Source organism: Belonocnema kinseyi, chromosome 8, assembly GCF_010883055.1.
Source record: "Belonocnema kinseyi isolate 2016_QV_RU_SX_M_011 chromosome 8, B_treatae_v1, whole genome shotgun sequence".
NCBI classification, from domain to species: Eukaryota; Metazoa; Arthropoda; class Insecta; order Hymenoptera; family Cynipidae; genus Belonocnema; species Belonocnema kinseyi.
Window position 1 is genome coordinate 14,323,957 of NC_046664.1, and position 10,458 is coordinate 14,334,414.

The following is a 10,458-nucleotide window of genomic DNA, read 5'->3' on the forward strand; positions in this document are numbered from 1 at the left end:
TTTTGCAAAATCGGGTCTTCTGTTAATATTTTTCAAATAGTCTTAAAAGAAATTTTGGCTTTTTGGCTTGGAGAAAGCAGTCCTAATGCACGTGCTCAGTCGTAATACTTAAATATTCTACAGACTAGTTAGCAAGTATACCATTCTTTCAACGCGTTCAAGTTTATTCAGAATGCCATGAAATCAGCTAACTAATGATAGAAGAATGTTATGCGGCGGATCAGAAGAAGTTTAAATTGTTTATATTTTATAAACAAATGAAGAGTGCAAACTACCTAACTGCTCAGTTATATTTTATTTTTCTCTGTGACTAAGTTGTCTCGAAACAAAAGCATCGTCGTTTTGCCTATTTTGTTTTGAACAAAATAAACATCTTCATATAAACATACTCATTCGGATGCAAAATTAGTTGCAGTTTGTCGCAAATGCATAATGTTTTCTACAAAATGATTTTATTTGAGGCAAGTGAAAATCCTGTTAACCTTCATTTATATAAGAGAAAATTTAATTTGTGTCCAAAAGTATTCTTTTGACGCAAGAGGACATTACTCTTAGTTTTATTTAATTTCTGCACGGTATTTTGATATTGCTGTTGTAACGCACATTCTCTCGTTCCTTTGGACTTAATTTTGTTTAAAAATATATAATTGAAATAAAAAATTACAAATAAAATCCATGATTAATAAATGTCAAGGGAAAAATCTTGTGGTAATTTTGAGACACAAGGGTATCCATAAACATTAACCAGCCCAAATATTAAGAGGCGAGGGAACTCACAAAAAATAATCATTCCACCCCTCCGCTACCTGAAAAGATGTGTTATTCGTGGTTTATAATTTTATCGATAAAGTACTGTTGAGTAGGTGAACATATTTCAAAAATTTAAAGAAAACAATCAAAACAAATTTATTCCAAATTGAATAAAATCAGTAATACATTTTGCTTCAAAAGAAAAGAATACACACATTGGATAAAGTTCCGAATAGGCGAACGTGACGATTTCCTTCAGACTGCGTATACTAATGTATTTTGACGCGCTGATTAGGAAACTAATAGTGAAAATTGGCGACTAGGTGATTTTCGCGGTGAAATTGCGGAAAAACCATAAAAATGTGGTTTTTTGCGTTTATCACAGCTAATATGCAAAATCTCGCAAAATGCTTCTAATAAAAGTTGTAGATCTTACATAAATACACATTTCTTGTGGAATACATTTTTTTGCACCAGTGATAGTTTTCGAGAAAATGAGTGATATCTTGATTTTGATGAAAAAACCATAAAAATCATGCTCTTTTCGTTTTCAAGTGTTAACCGTCCCCCAGTGTCAGCAACCCGTCTTATACGCGTAATTGAACCCGATTCCTAAGTTTTTTCTGGTTCCAGTCACAGGGGTGTCTTTCCGCCCCCCATGACGCGTGGGAAAAGGGGCAGGGGTGTGACTTTTCATTATTTCTGTGACCAGTCACAGGGGTGCCTTCTTGCCCCCACGACGTGTAGGAAAAGGGACAGGGGTGTGACCTAAGTTTTTTTTGGTTGCAGTCACAGGGGTGCCTTCCCGCCTATATGACGCGTGGGAAAAGGGGAAGAGGTGTGACCTTACATTATTTCTGTGACCAGTCACAGGGGTGCCTCACTGCCCCCCTGACACGTTGGAAAGGGGATCGCGTCTGAACTAAGTTATTTTTTGACCAGTCATTGAGATGTCGCGGTTTTTTGCGTTTATCTCAGCCAATACATAAATTTTCGCAAAACATTTCTATAAAAGTTGTAGATCTTATCGAAATACACATCTCTTATATGATACATTTTTTTTATGAGTAATAGTTTCTGGAAAAATCACAGATATATCTGATGAAATGTATCAAATTTACAAATTTCAATGCAATTAGCGACAGGTCTTTCTCCACCATGCGAGCTCATAGTACTTAAGGGCGTGTGTTTCTTGCGTGAAAATATAATTTTCGAGATTTTCCTCTCTTGAGTCCTCGTCAAGATGAATGAAACATAATATTTTTAGTTTATCTAAGTTTCTCCTAGAAAGGGAAACAACTCTTCAGTGGTTGCGTCAAATCGAATTAATTACGTCTGAACGATTTTGCTCAAAACAGAAGAAGAAGATGACCCTTGTGGAGTCTGAACATGTTTGCGGATCCTTCCTTTGTTATAAAATACACAAATATTGTCACAGTATTACCTTTGCAGAAAACACGTGGTTTGAGAGGTGCCGCATTTCTGCAGCGGCCTGTATGCTCATTACGTATTGTTTTGCGTCAAATTTTAATTTTGAACAAGCGATCCGGGAAAGCAGCATTATAAACAATCAATCGATTTCTCGAGAAACAGTTTCAGACCGTTTCTCATTTTGTAGAGAGGTCTGCATGCTTGCTCTTGACAGCAATTTCGAGGAGGATGGTCGCATCGGCGGTGTCGGTGAAGTTGTTGAAATCGATGAGTGCAAAATCGGCCTCGAAAATGCGAGCGAGGACGTGTGGTAGAAGGATCATGGATTCTCGAAATGATCCACAGAGGACATTCCTACAACGATCGGTTGGAAATCTGTCCCGATAATAAGAGAGATCAGGCTACTTTAATTGCATTAATAAAAAAGCATGTATCGGAAGGGACAGGAATCCATACCGACTGTTGGAAGGGAGACATTAATCTCGAAGATCATGGATTTGTCTACAAAACTGTGAATCATTCCGATCAATTTGTGGATCCCGATTCCGAAGCGCACACACAAAACATCGAGTCATCTTGGCGGTGGATGCGACGATTTCCCTCACGAGGAGGAGTGCGTAAGAGCAACATTGCAGAGCATCTCCGCGAATTTTTATGGCGGCGACGCGTAAAGAAAATAGTTGCTGATCCGTTTAAAGAATTAATTACTAACATTAAAGAATATTACTCAGCCCACTAAATATACTCAGCAGACTATTATAAAAATTATTTTTTTTTCATAAAAATCGTTATATCACTAACTTTCTTGCAAACTATTATTCGTAGAAAAAATGTCTTACACAAAAAATGTGTATTTTTGTACGATCTACAACTTTTATTGGAAATATTTTGCCAGATTTTGCATATTGGCTGAGATAAACGCAAAAACCCATATTTTTCATGGTTTTTTCGCAATTTCACCATGAAAATCTCCGAGTCGCTAATTTTCACCATAATTTTCGTAATCAGAGCGTCAAAACACATAAGTATACGCAGTTTGAAGAAAATCGTCACGTTCACCTATTCGGAACTGCACCAAAAAAAAAATAAAGGTTATCTTAAAGAATTAAAGATCTGAAGAAATTTCGAGTACATGTCTAAAAATTACTGAAATAAAAGTTAACATTTTACGGGGGTGAGATACATATATCAATTCACTAATACTCTCCGACCCCTCTCCAACGTCTTTGGTCATCACTGAGATCAAAAGTCGTCTCCGTGTGCTTCTCTTAATTAACAATTTTTACATTCTCATTAGAGAAGGTATTTAATTTGTATAGAATGTGCCCCCCCCCCCGCCTTTTGTCAAATAACCACATTTTGATATCCTCTAAATTCGAAAAACAGGTTTTTACGAATATGTCTGCCTATGTGTCTGTCGGTATTTATGCCTGCCTGTATGTATGTATCTATGCTTAGATGTGTCTGTATGTATGTCCGTCTGTATGTCTGTTTGTCCGTGAGCACGGTTCCTTTTAGAAGAATTATTCTATCAGATTAGCCTTTGATAAGCTCTTTTCGTGTCAAAAGCTAAAGCTCAAGTACGTCAGTCAGCCATCTTGGATAAAAAGTCAAAAAGTGAACGCATTAGAAAAAATTTGAATTTAACTGCTTTAAAAATTCAAAATATCTTTCCGCAGTTATTTTAGTATCAGAAAATATGTACATTTTCTTATAACTTTTGATAGAACGCGTTGTTTTTGATTAATCTGTAAAAGGCAGAATTAAAAGTAGAAAATTAAATTCTTAGATAAACCAAACAAGCTACAAAAAATAATAAAGAGGCAAAATTGGTTTACCAAAAAATCTCTAGACTTCGTTATTTATCCTTTTTCGAAAAAATGCGTTGTTTTTGTTTTAATCGTGAAAAAGAACATTGACACTTAAAAAATCAAATCTGAAAAAAATGATGCAAGGTATAAAAACACATAAGTTACAAAAATTGTACATTAAAAAAAGATCTACAAATTTGTAATAATTTTTGTTATAAGAATACAATTGGTCGCCTAAATTATATCCAAACATTTCTTTAGAACTATTTTACGATGACATGCGTATTTTTCAATACTAATACATAATGTGAATTTTGATAATATAAATTTATTAAAATGATATATTTTTCACGGTAGCTAATAATAAGAATTATTTAAAAATAGGAAGCAAATATTGAAGTAATCATAAAAAATTTAATTTGTACATTATTTTGCAATATTTGAATAATTCGTACCAGTCTAAAGTTCAGAAATAAATATAATATACTTTTGATACAATATTGTTGCACATAGTGTAGAAAAGTTCACATTGTAAACTTTAACAAAAGAGAATTTACGATCTCAAAATTATTGTTGTCTATTTGTTGACCTTTAATTTACAAAGACTTCTGCACCAATGTGGTGAAAATACAATGATGGAGCGTAAAGTGCAAGAACTAACAGCCCCAGTATATTTTTATTCAGTTTTGAGGTTGTATGAGAATTATAAGTTTTTAAACACCGGTGCATGTGAACGCATTAGAAATAATGCCAAATTAGCCATTAGGTTTCCACTGATTTTTCTTCGAAGAGCCCAACTCTTACGGAAAATTTCATTGGCATGCTTGTGTTTAGGAGAATTTCGTTTATTCCATTTTTCTCTTTTTCCTTAACCAGAACAAAAGTTTGGTCCATGTTAAGTTTAGAGACTTCTTCCTAACAAGATTGTAGGTGGCTTTGATAAGACTCATAATAATTGAAAAATATTCAATACAACACAATTTTGAAAATAAAGACATTTCTATTAAATTGAGTAAAATAAAAGTAAATGGAATCCTAGTCAAATTAAACAGAATTTAAGTGAGTTAAAAAAAAATTACATAATAATCTAAAGGTCGTTGAATTTAGAGAAGGCTGGAGGGGATAACAAAAATTTAATGGCTTTCATAAGAACTTCAGATAAATTTTTCTAAAAATTAGGGCAAATATACAAATATACGAAGAAGATTAGGCTTAGTTTAAAAGACATTAGGGTCATTAAAAAAAGTATACAACTGTGAGACGGGTATACATGTGTTTTTTTGAATACAAAAGTATCTCAGAAAAAGCTAAATTTTGAAGTGGTAATTGTAACGATAACTAGCTTCTTTTAAATAAGCGAGTGTAAGTGAATTGTGTGATTGTGGAAAAGGCTTAAATAAAGATCGAAATAAGCGTTAATTATTTTATTCAGTTTTTGCTTCTAAAATACTTTATCCCTTTAAATGTAGATTAGCTACTGAAGTCTTAACCAAGATATACTCTAAAATATCGTGAGATTATGCGTGAAGGGCCTACTGGAATTTCCGAAATTTCGAATTTAGTCAATGGGGTGATCGTGCCGTTCTTCATGTTTATTCTAATACGCGCTTTAAAGCGGAGGCGAGAAATATAAGAATATATTCCAGCAAAAATATTACTACTCTCCAATATTGCAAAAGCGTCACCATTGATGGATGATAATACAATTTGTTCTTCCGTTGGAATAAGCGCATATACATTACTTTCTACCAATAATTGAAGTCTTGGATCTTGAGCAAATGCGTATCTTCGAAGCTCGTATGTCCGGTGCGGATATTTCAACGAAGTGAGCCGAATCAGTTGAATTTGATCAAGTGCATATCCATCTCCGCCATAAGAAGCTATCCTCGTCGGTGGAGTGATGTGCCTGGCACGAGAAGACCTGGTCCTGGCACGAGGAGACCTGGTCCTATCACGAGGAGACCTGGTTCTGTCACAAGAAGGTGCCTCTGGAGGAGAATGTTGTCTGCCCAAAGAAGATGAAGCAGAAATAGAAGATGATTCTTCACGAGGAACAACAGAAATAGGGTCCCCATTGGGTAAACATTCAAATTGTGAACTTATATCTGCAAGAAGAAGCAGAGAATACAATTTATTTCAAAGTAAGAAAAAATACGCAATAGTAGGTAATTTTAGTTTGTCCGACTGTGAAGTGAAAACGCTCGTTATCGCTGCGCGACGTCCTCTCAAAAATAAATGGTGTTGTACGTTCTCCTTGATTGGTTGACCTTTTTTTAGTTGCAAAAGTTCTCACGGCAGCGAAAATAAAAGAGTTCTTGGAGAAAGATCCAGACGACCCGTACCTCGTGTTAAAGGCAATATTTTCACACATTTATACCAACATAAAAACAAGAACCGAGCGATTCTTCGTTTATCACAAGTAAGAAAAGTTCACAACGCAAGAAAAATTGCAGCTATGATCAGAAAAGAGATTCGTGATTGAACATTGAAAAATTGTGACGAAATCGACCAAAAACCGGAAAGTGTTGTTCAAAATTTATTTTTTAAACTTATAATGTAACTGTTTTTTCTTTAAAATTGAGCGTGTGGATTCCACAAGTAGTTCTCCCAGTACCCAGTGCGTTGCCGAAATGCGGAAAAATGTCGAAAAATGCCCACCATGGAAAATTGATTACGCAAAAAACATATAAATGTGCATATCGACGAGCCGCACAACTTTTATTACAAAATTTTTTAATTAACTTGATAGTTTTTTTTCCCCTCAAAATTAAAAATATAAAATTTGAATTCCACCGAAATCAATGATATTTGAAATTAAACTCGTAAAAACTCGGCTTCTGATCGAGGAAATAATCTCGTCTTTCCTTTCTTTAAACAATAAAAGCTTTACCGATGCCAATTATGTTTTAAAAATCGCTTCAAAGACTACACTGCGAAAAAATTACGATACATATTAAGTAGTAAATAAAATTAATTAATACGGGCCATATTTATCATTTTTTTAAGTATAAAAATTTATTGCTTTATGATAATTTTTTAACTTATATACATATGAACTCTAGGAATATTGATTTAAAATAATATATATGGTATATGTAGGATCTATTTACCAATAGAATTGAGGTTTATCGCCATAGTAAAAACCAGAGAGTAAACGATCCACATTTTCTAAAATTATGTAAAAAACTTATTAATGTGTTACTGTAGAGCTTCAGTTAACAGAGTTCAATAGCCTAGAATCTTGATTCATATCTTATAGAGTATACGTGTCGACCTTTTCGTTCTGAAATATCAATATGTATAGATCATAAATTAGGACAAATTTATTTACCTCAGTCGAAGATAATTAGTAAAACATCAAGTGATTTTCACGAATGGCGCTCTCACAAATATATGAGTTGTTTGTTTTCAGGTTTTATTCTTATCGAAAAAGTGATAAGATTTTAGTAAATATCTAGAAGCAATTACCTTGAGAATGAATTCCTGACAATTTTATCGCAATAAATTTTCAGAATAAATTTTTTAACGCTAAAACAAATAAACTTCACGAGGATCTTTATTTTAAAATATTTGTATGCACGTTTTTGGAAAGCCTTTAAAATTTAATATTTAATTCTCGATCCAGTTTGGTTATGGCACAACGTTTTCCTAAAAAATTCCAGGAACATGTCAATGGAAGTTACGGAGAATCCTCACAAATATTCTAGGATGCATCGAAGAAAGTTTCGGGAATCTTTGTGAGGAATATTATTTATTAAATCAATTAAATTTAGAAAATCCCAAAATCTTTTATAAGCATTGCTGAAACCATCCTTGAAAACATTGCCAAAAAGCAGACATTTGCCCAGTTCTTGGAACCTTCGCTGAATATTCCTGAGAAATGTATGCGCCATTTAAATTTAACATTATGTAAAAATGTTTATTATAATGCGATAATTTTCTATAAACTTGCCTGGAATCTTCCTTGGGAACCTTTTTGAATACAAGGATATTTAACTATCTTTGGGAAATTTTCTGAAACAAAAAATTAACGTTTCTCCTTATTCTAAAGCAATTGCAAACATATGAAAATCCAAAAAGTAATTTTCATTTTTTTTTAAACTATGAAGTAATCCTTCGATGGTCGGTGCATCAAAAGTACTTTCTTTAAAAGAAATAAGTTTCAAAAATTAATAATTTTATTCATCTCCTTAGGGCACCCGACTGTTGGTTCTTGCTCTTCGCGCTCGATGATGTGTGCACCTACGTCACGCGACTGATGGTTACCGCACTCCGCGCTCGGTCTTTGCATTTCTGCCGCATTCGTGCACAGACCTTTTAAAATCAAAGGTCAACGGATCAACAACTGTAATTTTGTGATTGTGAACTCTCTTTTGTTCAAGCTCTTTCGGCTTTAACGAACCCATTCTCATCACGTATTTCGTTCTTCGCACTTAATTCTGTCCAAAATGTCAACTTTTGTACATCATACATAACACTTTTATATCAAATATAATACATATTATATTCAACGCTAAAATATGTATCATTTCTATCAATTCATGTAAATATAATTCTTAATATGCATAAAAATTAAATCATGCTAATCCTTATTTTCTTGTTTTTATAATTTTTTTTATTTTCAATCTTGTTTTTTACGATCAAAGAAATACAATGATGTATATGCATATGGTCTCATACAGGAACCTATATAGGGTATTATATAGGATCCTTTGTCCTCTTTCGTCTTTTCTGTCCTTTTTCCAAAAAGTTAATTTTTAGTTTTTAATCTTATTGTTTACGATTAAAAGAAAATCTACTTGTCCTATCGAAAAATGATTGGTAGTAAATTTATATATCTTTTTAAGCGAACAACTTTTGTTTGTTAATTTTATTTTGTGTTTGTGTCGCTTTTTGAAAAAAATTGATATTTTTATTTTGAATGTTATTTTCTACATATAAGACACAAAGCTACGCGTCCTATAAAATAGTGATTTATTATGCGTTGTTTCGCTTAAAATTTTTATTTTACTTTCTTTTTTTTTATTTTGAAAAAGCTCTTACTCTGATAATTTTCTTTTAATAAAAAAAGTAATAAGGATAAACTCTTTAAGTTTGTTTTTTGTTTGTTTTTTTATCAATTTTTTGAAAGTTATCGTGCCTACAGAATACAGACAGACTGACAAGCACCTCTGTATGAATCGTTTTTTCTGAATCAGTGGGTCTCAAAACGTGGAGATTCGATGAAAACCGATAGAGTGAAATTTTACATAAAACAAAAGAAAGACTTGACCTTCTCATTAGGATAAGAATGCAAAAAATTTGATTTTTTGATTTTTCAACATTTGTTTATAACTTTTGTAAATATTATTTTTTTTGAAGTAAATACTTGAGTAAAATTCATCTTATAAGTGTAGTAACTGGGTACGAGAAAGGTATATCCTTACGTATTTTCAGCCGCTAAATACTTTTAATACTAATACAGGAATTTTTATGTATTTTGAGTCACTTAACCCTAATTAAACCTCATAATAAATCTGGGCATCAGATTTTTCCCCTAGCCTACGAGAAAGTCTCAAAACAAAGAGCATTCTGAGAACTGTTAATGTGATATTCTTATGATAGCAAAGAGATGCGTAATTTAAAGTTTATTTGTTAGCTAAATTCAGATTTGACTTCAAAATTCATTTACAGGGCGTTAGTTTTCCTCTAGCCTAGTGTAAATAGTAGAACATTGAGAAACACATGTGTAGCCTGAGAACGATTCTGCAGAGTTTCTCTTTTCCCCTAGCCTAAAGGAAAAATTGGGAAATTAAAAAAAGAAGCTTTTGCCTTTACGCAGATTTCATTAATGTAAACAAAAAACGATGAATTAATACAAAATCTTTTCGTATTTTTAATTTCAGTGTTGAAATGTAGGAGCGAGCTAGTCACACACGCATATATATATATATATATGTGTGTGTGTGTGTGTGTGTGTGTGTGTGGCAAAGGAGCGTTTCTGTACAAAGCAGCGGAGGAGGCTGCTGAAACACTTGGACTTAAGGTGGTTTTAGAGTGAAACGAAATCCATGCTAAAAAGCTGAAATTTTTATTATAACTTCTTTAACTATTTTTGAATACATCTGCGAAGTTTCAGATTGATTGACCGTCTATTTATAGAGAAATAATTAATTAAAGTTTCATCGTTTGGCCATGAATTACTATACAGCTTATGGCAATGACAAGTGAACTTGAGCTTAGAATGAGTGCCGTACTCACAAAATCCATGCTACGTATGCAAAAAACTAATAAAATGTGCCCCGAACCTTCATAAATTCGTCTGATTTTTTAAAGAATTTTTTACCGTTTGATAATAATGTATTACCTTTCTAAAAATCAGAATTCTGTCGACTTTCGTCGGTAGCCATGATCGAAGAAGGCAGCAGTGAACACTTGGCAACGTCGCAATCATACTTGAACGTATAGTCAGTTAGGTTACATTTCG